At 39.1% G+C, this 12,022-nt stretch overlaps 1 protein-coding gene across 2 annotated transcripts in view; it reads right to left on the bottom strand.

Annotated features, from left to right (window-relative positions):
- pcbp3 (poly(rC) binding protein 3) overlaps positions 1 to 12,022 on the bottom strand; it is an 84,371-nt gene that overhangs the window by 50,028 nt on the left and 22,321 nt on the right. For both annotated transcript variants that reach the window (XM_069662884.1, XM_069662883.1), the window contains exons 2-3: positions 1,317 to 1,373; positions 1,130 to 1,199 (exon numbers count right to left, since the gene is read on the bottom strand). The gene's annotated coding sequence lies outside the window, so the exon portion shown is untranslated. The remainder of the gene's footprint in view (positions 1 to 1,129; positions 1,200 to 1,316; positions 1,374 to 12,022) is intronic.

The raw sequence follows: 12,022 nt of genomic DNA, 5'->3' as shown, positions 1-12,022 counted from the left end.
TACTGACAGGAACTGCTGCGTGATGTCAGGTAGGCTATCTGTCATGCCTATTTTTATATTTCTACTAGAGTTACGTTGGCCACAATATATTTCTAGAAAAAAAGCTGACAAAGAATGAGTCATTGTGCACGTCACTGATCTGGAAATAAATAAATGGATATGTTCTATTAAGCCCATGGTGTTATATAATTACAGTTAACGATGCACTAATGAAAAATCCAATTGTACCATGAGCTCATACATGTGGGTTTATGGTCAAATTTAAGTGTCCCTATTTGAAAATATGGTCACCCTACTTCAACAGTAAAATTTAACTCTTCTCTTCCTGAAAAACATGACATGTCTTCAAGAGTTTGAACAGTCTGATTTTGTTGTCATCAACTTAAGAGCTGGATTTGAGAACTTTTCACTGGTGACAGCTGAGATCAGGTAAAAATGTGCATACAATGCAAACATTCTGAAGTAAGTAAATAGCCTTTAAATTTAGTCAAACTGAATACTAATTAGGGGTGGCTGTGGCTCAGTTGTAGAGTCGGTCGTCTGTCAATCAGAATGTTGGGGGTTCAATCCCTGACCACTACAATCACATGTCGAAGTGTCCTTGGGCATTTCTATTGGCTATGAATGGGCATAGATCTGATTGGAGATTGGCACTTAATGCCATCAGTGCATGAGTGAGTGTGTAAATCGGTGAATGTAGCGTAGTGTAAAAGCGCTTGGAGTGGTCGAAAGCCTAGAGAAGAGCTATATAAGTACAGTCCATTTACCATTTAATGGGATGTAATCAGTTACCTCAGATATCTTTTGTCAGATGAAAAATTTGTGAAGATTTCTGAGGATCTTCTGTGCAAGAAAAACAAATCAGAAAAACTATTTTACTTTAATGGTTTTGTCACGACAACACGATACATCACAGTTTATACACTTCTGAATCATGTACAGTCTTTTTTCACCTGCAGACTGATCAGACAGATCTGTGGCTGAACCTACTAAAAGTCGACATAATAAAAAACTGTGCCTGATTATTCAGAGGCTCTTCTGAAAAATGTGAAATCCTCTGACTTGAGGATAAACATTGCACCTTTAACTGTCTGCATTTAGATGACTTAAATGTAATAAGACCACTTACTTTGCTGCACCTGTCCAGCAGAAGCGTATAAAGATCAAATGAATTACAGAAGGGTGGAAGTTCAGAAGATCTGTTAGAGACAGGAAAATACTGCTTTAAAGGCAACGCTGAATATATAAAAACACATGATGCACTTCTTTTTATTTTATATATAGCCAGAATAACTGCTGCTTCTGATGTTCCTTACATTGTGCGGTTGAGTTGTTGACAGACAGAACTCCAGGGGAGGAGAGGAGACGACTTCCTGTGAATGAGATAAAAGTATTCATTTAGTGTTACTTCAGATTTGTACAGTAAACAGCTCCCCCCATCGCCACTCATTACTGTTCTCAGCCACACCCAGCTGTACAATGAACAAGGCACAAACCCACACGTGCACCTATATGCAGTGTATACACAGGATCTGGTGTCCTGAGCGCTGGCGGGCCTCTTTAGAAGGGGATGACTGCCCTCTGTTGGTGCTTCACATGACAAACAGGAATCAGCTTGAAACACTCTTTGATTCAGTGACTGGCTGCAGTCAGTTTTTTTTTATTGTTAATTCTTGGAAAATGTGATAAAAGAATAAGTTCTTCTAATTTGTATTGGTGCTAACCGCAAAATACACAAATTAACTGTGAAAAAACACAGCAATTAGTAGATTAATCAACTTGTTGTTTTTTGTTGTTAATTATGTAATTTTTCTAGCAAAAATGTCAACAATTTTTGGCTTCCAAATTGCTGCATTTCTGTCGTATTTATAAGGAAACAGATTATTTTACTGTGTGGGAAAAAAAGGTTTATGTTTCACCTTGAAGTTTAAGAAACTGTACTTTTTGCTGACATTTAAAAAACAAATCAGTTGCTGTAGAAATCAGCAGATTAACTGATCATATAAATAACTGTTGCAGTGTTTTCTATTTCTAATAAAACAAAACTGATGCTATTCTCCAGAGCTAAAGCAATAGAACAAAAACGATATAAATATAGTTACAAGGACAGGAGAGAGAGAGTCACTGAATATAAATATCTGGGCGTATAGATCGATAAAAAAACTCACCTTCAACTTTAATATAAATAATCTTTTAGGCCAAAAAATTGGCTACCTGTACAGAAACAAAATAATTTTCCCAATGTTTTGTAGTAAAAGGGTTGTGGAGGCAGTTTTTCTGTCAGTATTGGACTATGGTGATGTAGTCAACATGCTCCCTCCTCAACCCTCAAACGTCTTGACTCTGCCGATCATTCGGCATTAAGATGATTCTTATGATACTCATTGTGTCCTGTATGTTAAGGTTGGATGGTCCTCTCTCCAGGAGAGGCGTGATATTCATTTTTACCTTTTTATTTATAAAGCTCTTATAGGAACATTACCATCTTACCTAACTGATCTTATTCAAGTCTCAGACGGGTTTTATCAGACGCACTCTTCAAACCGGTTACTGTTACATGTTCCTCGAGTCGGGACAGAGCTGGGTGAGACTGCTTTGAGTTATTCTGCGCCTGAATCCTGGAACAAGATACAGCACCTTCTTGAATTAAAAGCACTTTTACTTTTGGAGATTTTAGAAGCTTTATTTTAAACCTTCTAACCTCTAATTGTTATACATAAGTGAACCTTATTTATTTGTTTTTCACATTTTAATCACTAATCAACTATTTTAGTACATTTTAGGCTCTATCTAATACAAAACATCTTTATTTTACCTTTTAATTGTCTTAACTTTCATGTCAGAATATATGCCCTGTTCGGTGATTTCACTTTATATCAATGTTTCGTCTGGTTCTTCAGATGCTTTGTTGTTTGTCTTTCTAGTTGTTTCTGTATTTAACTCGATATCATTATAAATGAGGGTTGCCCCATGGTGATCTCACGAGTATGAATAAAGGTTGATTTGCTTATAAAGAGCTTTATTTTGGTAATGTGAACAAGCTTCCAAATAATGGCTAATAAGTCTGTTTCTTTCTTAAGTGTTGATCAATCCACACAGAATCACTCTTTATTCAAGTATGAAACTTGTAGAAGTTAAAAAGAGCGGCGGTAATTCAGGTCTAATGTAGACTTAAAGCAGAACTGTGGAAATAAAAAGCTAAGAAATAACATTTGAAGTGAAGTGCCTCTTAGGATTAAGTGCAGGATTAATAAGTCTCTGCAAGCCTTTGATAGTTTTATCATATAATATACGTATATCATACATCATGAGCAAAAGACAGGAAGGGAGCAAGAGAGAGTGCATGACCTCATATAATCTGTGATTACTACACACACACACACACCCGCACACAGAGCCACTAATCTTATCCTCAGAAGCGGGGTGGCGATCTGATCTTCCCTTTAGCTTTAGCGCTGCAGCAGCGAGCGCAGGGTTTGGGGGGGATGAGGAGGTCCCCAGAGGTGAAACTCTATTAGCACGCATGCATGAAAGTCAATGAAAAGACCCAAGTGTGATCCAGTCCCCTGACACTATCAATGTTTAATGATATCTAAAAAGGCTAATACTCATCCCCCCCTCTCGCTTTTATCCTCTCATTAAATATCCTCACACAATATCACCACCTCCTCAGATTAGAGCGCTGACCCCGGCTACTGAAGGACTCGGCCTTCACTGATACTGAATGCATCCCTCTCTCCATCCCTCTCTCTCTCTGTCTCTCTCTCTCTTGCACTAGTGCACACACACACACACAAGATTTACATTACATTTAAGAGGAATTAGAGGGGGCAGCAGAGGACCATTTATTGCAAAAAAACTATTCAGCACCCAAAAAATGTTGGAGCAAATGTGTGCAAATACTTGTGTTACAAAGATGTTTATTACAATTTAACTGTGTTTCAAGTAAAGTAAAGTCAAATCTCTCTCAAATTGTCCAACATGTTGGGTCTCCATGAGGCCTCTCCAGCTTTAACTTTAGGTCAAGGAGATGGATAGAACTTACATTTGACCTCAATATACTACATTCTCACATTTATTAATTACACACACTGAAAAAAATAAGTAAAACTAGGAAAAAATGAAAGAAAACACATTCAGTAAAGGCTCATCACATTTTCAATATTATTTGAAAGCTAACTGTATCAATTTGGAAGTATAAATCATGTGCCGTTTATTTTAGACTCATCCACATGAGTGTCTGTGTTTGGATGAATAGAAAGGAAGCAGGTGAGTCTTTTTAGGTTGACCTGCTTCTGAAGCAGATTTCACTTAAAGACACTACAGAAATCACCTGTGCGTGACATCACCTTATTTATCCTTATTAGCCAGCAGACTTTCTGCCAGTCAGATGAGAGCCCACCTTCATTTTCTGCAGTAAGCTAATTATAAGAGCTGCTTCTGGCATAACAGTAACTTAACATGTCTGGCGGCATTTACAAAGAAATGTGTGTATGGGAGGGTAGAGATCAGCCTTTATAGCCACATACCTACAGGAACGTTTAACAATGATTACAAATACAAAATGTGCTTCCATTAAAGAATATGAACATGGCAAAGTTTTTTTTTCTTAAAGATCTCTTTTTAAATATAAGGACAACATTTATTCCTTCCAACAAAACATCAAGGAGATCAAGGAGGGTGTAGTGGTAATCATTTTTGGTTAAAAACATTTCTGCTGTTTAGTATCATTTCATCTACTGGAGAAAATGTGAGCAATGAACAAAACCTAATCATATTGTAATCAAGTCATGTTCAGTAACATTGTTAGGTATGTGGTAAATTTACTGCATGCTTCACATTTCTATGCATCAAATATGCAGTACAATCATCAACGGGAAGCCCCTATTTTTTATTAGATATGAATAAAAACTGTTCAACGTGTTGAAGTTCAAAAGAACCCAAGCTGCCAATATAAATAAAAACAATTGTGTGCTAACAATTAATCAAGAACATTAATGAGTCGTGTCTGCAGTTAAAACATCAAAAAATGTATTTGTTACATACATCTAAAATCAAAATAAGTTGTGTGGGAAAATTATAAATCTTAAAGCTGCTGTGTGGAACTTTTGGTGTGTGTTGATTTTGGCGCCCCCTGTGGACAAGCCCCCTGTGTTTTTAACAAAAAGTCTCATCCTGCTTTCTTTAAAACTCATATGTATCACTCACTTTAAACTTCTGCCCTGGAAAATGTAAACAAAGGCAACATGAAGTTAATCGCTTTGCCTGACACCTACCCCCACCAGGGGTTTCAGGAATTAAAAATAACTATATAGAAATAATCAGTGTTGTCTCTGATGGTCTGGTTTGCTTTTGTAGCTCATGTAGAGTAATCAGAATTAATGTCCGTTTCATAACCAGAGAAAACTCCACAGTAAGTGAAAACAACATCACATAGAGTCAGACTGCAAGGATGTCAGTTGAACTGAACGTTCTGTTGGCCAACGCTCGCAGATATATATATATATGGGATATAATGAAAAGTCTCAATTTATCAAGCTGAGTGCTGAGGAATCCTGGCCACTACTACCAAAAAAATGACAGAATATACTAACCGAAAGCTATTATCAAAACTTCTTACTCCTACTGTTTCTCTTAATCACTCTGAATTTCCTATCGATCCGCTTCTCTGCTCCACTGGCCTCTCTCCTCTGGCTCCACCGTGCATTGTCATGAAGTTTCACCGCATGTAAGGGATATAATGATGTAATATGGGATGTTAAAGACGGAAGCTTTGATGTTCTGTTGCAAAAAAAGACAGAAAGCTTTATTGTGATTGTTTTTATAATTTTAGAATAATTTAAGTATGATGATGCAAACATCGAAATGCAGCATGTTTACAGAGGTAAAGCTGACAGTCAGCACTGAGCCTCAACCTCAATCACTGTGTCATATCAAATTAAATGTGCTTGAATGGAGATGAAGCATGAAAAGAAGATTTATTTAGTTATGTTTTTATATTAATGACCTTTTTAAAACAGTATTAATCGCATTATATGAAGATGACTACAGTGTTTTCTATGTGAACACGTTTTGTGTCGAGGAATGTTCCCCGTTAGTCTGTCGATATTCTCTCTTTCTTCTTGTTTGTAATAATGCGAACGCACAAAACCACAACAGTGAAGCTGCACTTTTAAAATCACAGATGTGCTCACACACATGCACACACAGCAAAACAACAACAAATGCACCAGTGAGCATGCACACACACACACACACACACGCCAACCCGTTCTCAAGGACACACACACGCACACACAGAGTGCGAGCATGCAGAAAGTGAGAGGAAATGCTTATGCTTCCAAACACACTCCGGAGGGCTGCGCAGCACTTAAGTGGTCACTTTCCCACACAAAGGCCAATCACAGGAGCTTAGCTGGCCCCATCGAGCTTTTTAGCAAATGCTGCCGTGCGGAAATTGCTTGTTTAGTTAACCCCGTCTGCTTCTGACAGAAATGTAGCTCCATCACTCAAGTCTGTGTTGTGGCAAACGCTCTGCTTTGAAGTCATTTAGAGGGAGACCACTCATTGTGTGAAAGATGACTCGGCCTTGTCATGTGTGAGGGGGGGATTAGTAACGCTACGTTTATTGGAGAGGGTGCATCAGCTTTCTTGACTGCTGCGTTTCAGGGATTTCTGCTTCAGAGGTGTTTTTTTTTAAGTAACTGAACACTGACACTGATAGAGAACAACATATAAAAACTTCAGCACCCAGCAAGTTCAACAACTATAACGCATTCATGATGAAGTTGCATTTTGCCTTCATAGAGAATTCAGCTTTGTCCAACTTTCATTTGCACTCATTTAAAATGTGTGTTAATAGTTAGGTAGTTGTGTTGTTAAAGTGCAGGGGCAGCCTTTCACAGTGCATGTTGGTGTGATGTTATTTTAAAACTAGTTTAAAGGGCCAGTTCGCCAATTTTCAACCTCAGTCCTATCATTCTGTAATGGGAAGCTAACGCCATTATGGTAGGGAAAAAAAGCAATTAGGCTTTGTGCCTTCGGAGGACGCTATCCGCTTCTCCAATGGGCCCTGGAAAACCTCCACCAGACTACATAAACCGCGTCATCTGGCGGAGGCCAGGGAGCTTGCTAAACTACACTTCCACAATCTAGGACGCCCGCCTCCGATGTCATGTCTCGTTCAAAAACGTCAGGTTTGAAATGTAGACTGCAGACCTGAAGTTGTTTCTAGAAGATCCACCGGTATATTGTCGTCGTATTTCGGATTCTGTACCACTCTGAGGATCAATGTCCTTGTCTGGAAAACGCTCGTATTTCACTCCAGCGTCTCTCGCTGGGCCGTTCCTTTCGAAGGGAGTTGGGTGTTGTAGGATGTAGAATGGGCGAAACCACAAGCTGTTTGTACAACTTTCTCCACAGCTATGGCGCCAGTTTCCAATATTATTGCTTCTTTCGATTACAGAGAACACCAGCTTTGACTGACAATGGCTTTTTCCAGGAGTGAATCGTTCCTTTAAGGTGAATTCAGTTTCATCGCAACAATTCTTCCATCTGAGTTTGACCAGTCCAACCAGCTTGCCCTGCAATACGTTCTCATACATGCTTTTCAACCAATAACATGTTGAAATCCATCCATCTATCATTTTGTTAAGTTTTATCAGCCTAGAGCTCTGAGCGGACTAACAACAGCATGTACGTCAATTTATTCCCACTGAGCAAAGTGGTATATGTGACAGCTTCACATTATGCACAAGGTATTACACAGTGGAGAGCTGCAGCAACTGTACTCTCCCCCTGATGGAATATTCTATCACCTACTTTGTTTGCATATTACTCAGAAGTGATGAATATGATTGTATATGTATTCTTATTTATTGACCTCACTCTAGTTGCTGTTATCAAATTAAGTCAAAGGCATTTGGCTGTATGATTGTGACTTTTTTCTGCCTACCCACTGTATTAAAATACAGTATAGAAGTCATTTGAATGATGTTCAAGCACATCTCCTCAGTCATAACACCATAACATTTGCCATCTCTGCTTAACCTTGTTTTGAAAAGTGAGTGCACACTGCTTACTGTTTTCTTGCGAGCTGGAGAGAGGAGTTCCCAGGGGTGACAGGACATCCATCACACTTCAGTTTTTGTGTAATATAAAGACGACTCTTTCTTGAAAGATGATTTAAAATCACAGTGACTGCATGGTTAATAAGGTCACATGGGGAATAGTGTCCTGTGCCCCTCACATGATTTTTTAAATATAATTCATTTAGTAAAAAAAATGAATGTAAGTGTTCATGTGATCATAGATATCTTTTCAGTGATAACAAAGTACCCTGGCCCTGGACCTCCTATCCAGACCAGGCTGCTGTCTTGGTTGTGGGTTGCTGCTCTGCTGCACAAAAACGTCCTTGTAAGATGGATGGCCGTGTTTGCATACCTCATATTATAGGTATCCCTACTTTGACCCCCTGCTTTGTGTGTATTATACACTTGTGCTGTGCGTGCACGTGTGCAAGGCCATGGTTTTGTCTGTGTGTATTGCACGCCTGCATGAGTTGCAGGGAAGGGGCAAAAAGCAATCGACGGGGCTTCAACTGGAGATGGAATTGCCAGTTGTATATCTTGACGCTGGACATATTTATGCCCAGAGAGGCTCTCCTTTCTGCCTGCTCATCACAGCAAATGTCGGGGGTGAACTGTGTGTGCAGGGACTGCTTGTGCTGTGTGCATGTGTTGAAAACACAAGACCTTGTGCGTGTCCGTGCTCTTTCTATTTACGTGTTGTGTCATGTATGTGCTTTTGACCAGTGTTTGCTGTGTCCTGTTCATTCAGGACTATTTTTGTGAGACGTTACGAAGACTATTAATGTATTAAAATTTGATTAATAAACAAAATCATGACTTCAGTTTGGTCAAAACGTGCCGCACAAGATTTACAATCTAAGTAGACCAACACAGGATGTTAATGAGATAAATGGCATTTTTTTTATAATATATAAAATGCTGCATACACTTCAAGGGATGAAGGTCTTTCTAAAGCATCGATCAAATCTGCAGACCTGCCAAGAGGAGAAGATGTCCCCTTTAAGGTCATCCTGATCCTGAGACCCTCCTACAGTACACAGGTACAGCCCTGCCCTTACACAACATGCAGAAAAAATCACAGACAATAAAAAGTAAAAGAAATATTGCCAGACATCATTAACAATAAACTAAAAATACATTTCTATTCAACTTAGCGCTTGACAGCTGCTGGCAGCCTCCTAAAAGGAGATCCTGCGTCTATCAAACAGCGTCAGAGAGACACTGATTTTTAACCTGAAACTGCTCTTTTTTTGGGTTTCACTGGTTTCAATCACAGTGGCTGAAAAAGTGACGCATGTTATCAGGGCACAGTGAGCAACCAGAAACTTAAAGGACGTAAACTACATACAGTACAGTGACCACAAGCTGGCAACTGAGACCGGAGGATCCAGACAAACCTGGCAACCCAGAGAGTGTCAGCTCTGCCAAAAGCAAGAGGTAGAGACAGAACAATACTGAGGCCTGTTTAAAGACAAAAGCCAACCCACACTCTGAACCAGTAAACTATGTCAGGGCCACACACAGAGGAAGGACCACACAGAGTGACACATTTAACTATTGAGCTTCTTGAAATTTCATCAATTTATGTGTTTTAATTAAATTGTAACTTAAAGTAATAGTCTCGAAGATTTCTACGGGGCGGCTGTGGCTCAGTGGTAGAGTCGGTCGTCTTTCACTCGGAAGGTCGGAGGTTCAATCCCCGGTCTACAAGTGTCCTTGGGCAAGACACTGAACCTCAAATTGCTCCCGGTGGCATAGCCAACGAGTATGAATGTGATGACTGATTGACAGTTGGGCACTTTAGGTAGCAGCCTCATTCATTCAGTGTATGAATGTGTGTGTGTGAATGGGTGAAGTGACATGTAGTGTAAAAAGCAGTGGTCGCAAGACTAGGAAGGCGCTATAAAAGTCCAGTCCATTTACTATTTAGTCCATTTTCATATAAATAAATGTCTGTTAGGTCACTATCTTAAAGCCGAATGAGTTAACACAATGGTGATTGAGCCTATGGCCTACTGATGAAAGCCTTTGCATTTGCAGTATTACAGACTGGGTGTCTGGTGCGCCCAGTTAGTGACGCGTTTTCCATCACCCAGCAGTGGTTGGTCTCCCAGAGAGGGTAGGCGGAGCTATGCGCCTGCTTTTCTGCTCTCTGCAAGTGTTGCGAGTAAACAGTAATCTACTATGGCAGAACAAACAAAGAAAAGATGGATGACTACAGATACAACTTCAAAAATACTTGAAAATCCAAAGAAAAAGAAACAAATTGGACGCTCTGATGAAGGCAAACAGTCTAAAAAGGAAAGCGACCGTCAGCGAGGAAAATCAAGAGTTACAACCGGAGCCAACAGTGGACGTCACACATGCAGCACTGTCTGGATATCTGGGAAGCGTGCTCCCGCAATTACCGTTTATCACCATAGGTGCCGCCAAAGAGAAAGAAACTGAGATCTTCGAGATTACAACACTTTTAACGCTAAACACTAATTTAACACTAAATCTAACTTCTGAGATATGATAAATGGCCTATAACTAACTAACTTTTCCTTGCAACAGAAGTAAGTTTCCAAGTCCAGTTGCCTTTCGGATTAAAAATGTAATTTATTTTTCCAGAGAAAATCCAGTTTATTCAATCTATTAATGAAAAGTCAATGATGCACTGTGGGGAACCCCCAAAACTGTAAGGTGATAATAGTAATAATAATAATGATAATTGTTAAAGCATAAAAAAAAACCCAATAAGTGCAAAGTGCTTTCCATTAAAGAAACAGCAATCCAACAACAATAAAAGAAACAAATAAAAAAGATTGTTATATATTATGTAGGCTGATAAACTTAAACCACATCAACAGCCAGGGATCATTAAAGAACGGATCAAAACTGTAAACTTAAACCACATCAACAGTCAGTGATCATTAAAGAACGGATCAAAACTGTAATAACAGGTGCAAAATCGAGTCAATGGTCATACAAGAGAGACAAAAAAAATACAACAAAAAACCTTGTAAGTTTCGTAAGAATATACGTGTGTATATAAATATATATGTATATATATGTATTTTAAGATGAAACAGATTTTGCATGCCCTGCACCAAGACAGAGAAAGTACAGTCTGAACTGTGGAACAAACAACATGACCTTGCTTGAGGATCTTAGGCTGCACTCTGGCTCATAAAAAGTTAAAAGGTCAGCAATGTGGATCCGGACTACACCTTTAACAAACCAACTCCAAGTCTTACTGGTAGCTAATGAAGATGTGCAATTAAATGAGTAACATTGTGTCTATGTTCAGAGCCAGTTCAAAGATTGTTTTTACGACCGCTCATAGTAACGGTGAATGCACAATGTGCAAATGTGACTTGAATGTCACTGAGTAAATAAGGACAATTGCAAAGATGAATATATGAACAAGCTGAGGCCTGTCAGGATCATTTCACAGGCTGTCGGATCAATCACATTTCACACTGCTCATTCAAATCAGGTTGTCATGTTTGTTGTTGTTTGTGACATCTGTGTGAATGTGCAGCGAGACGCAGAGCTCTGAATACAAATCACACATTCCTCCAAAGTGATGGATATTATTTTGTTTGGATTCTTCTGACGCACTGAAGCCTCCCTTTTATCAAATCAGGTCCTAGATTAACCAATCATCTACGTGTGTTTGCTTTTTCCCTTCAGTTTGCCTATGCAGTGTTTTCTACTAGAACACAATACAGACTCCTATTTATAGTTTTGAATAGAGAGGCACGATTTTGGCACGATATCGGCATCCCATATGTCATTTTTCTGCCAATATTTTCAGCCGATAAAACAACCCTTTAATTATGCTTAAATCGATGATTCCCTAAAAAAGCTTGACGTAATGCTACGACATTAACTCAGCACGAGTGTGTGCACTTTTAAGATATAGGCCATCAGTCTTTCAGCCTCGT

The sequence above is a fragment of the Semicossyphus pulcher genome, unplaced genomic scaffold (assembly GCF_022749685.1).
Source record: "Semicossyphus pulcher isolate SPU_LCO1_2020_fin unplaced genomic scaffold, fSemPul1.0.p SCAF_15, whole genome shotgun sequence".
NCBI classification, from domain to species: Eukaryota; Metazoa; Chordata; class Actinopteri; order Labriformes; family Labridae; genus Semicossyphus; species Semicossyphus pulcher.
This window is presented reverse-complemented; position numbering and strand designations above follow the sequence as displayed.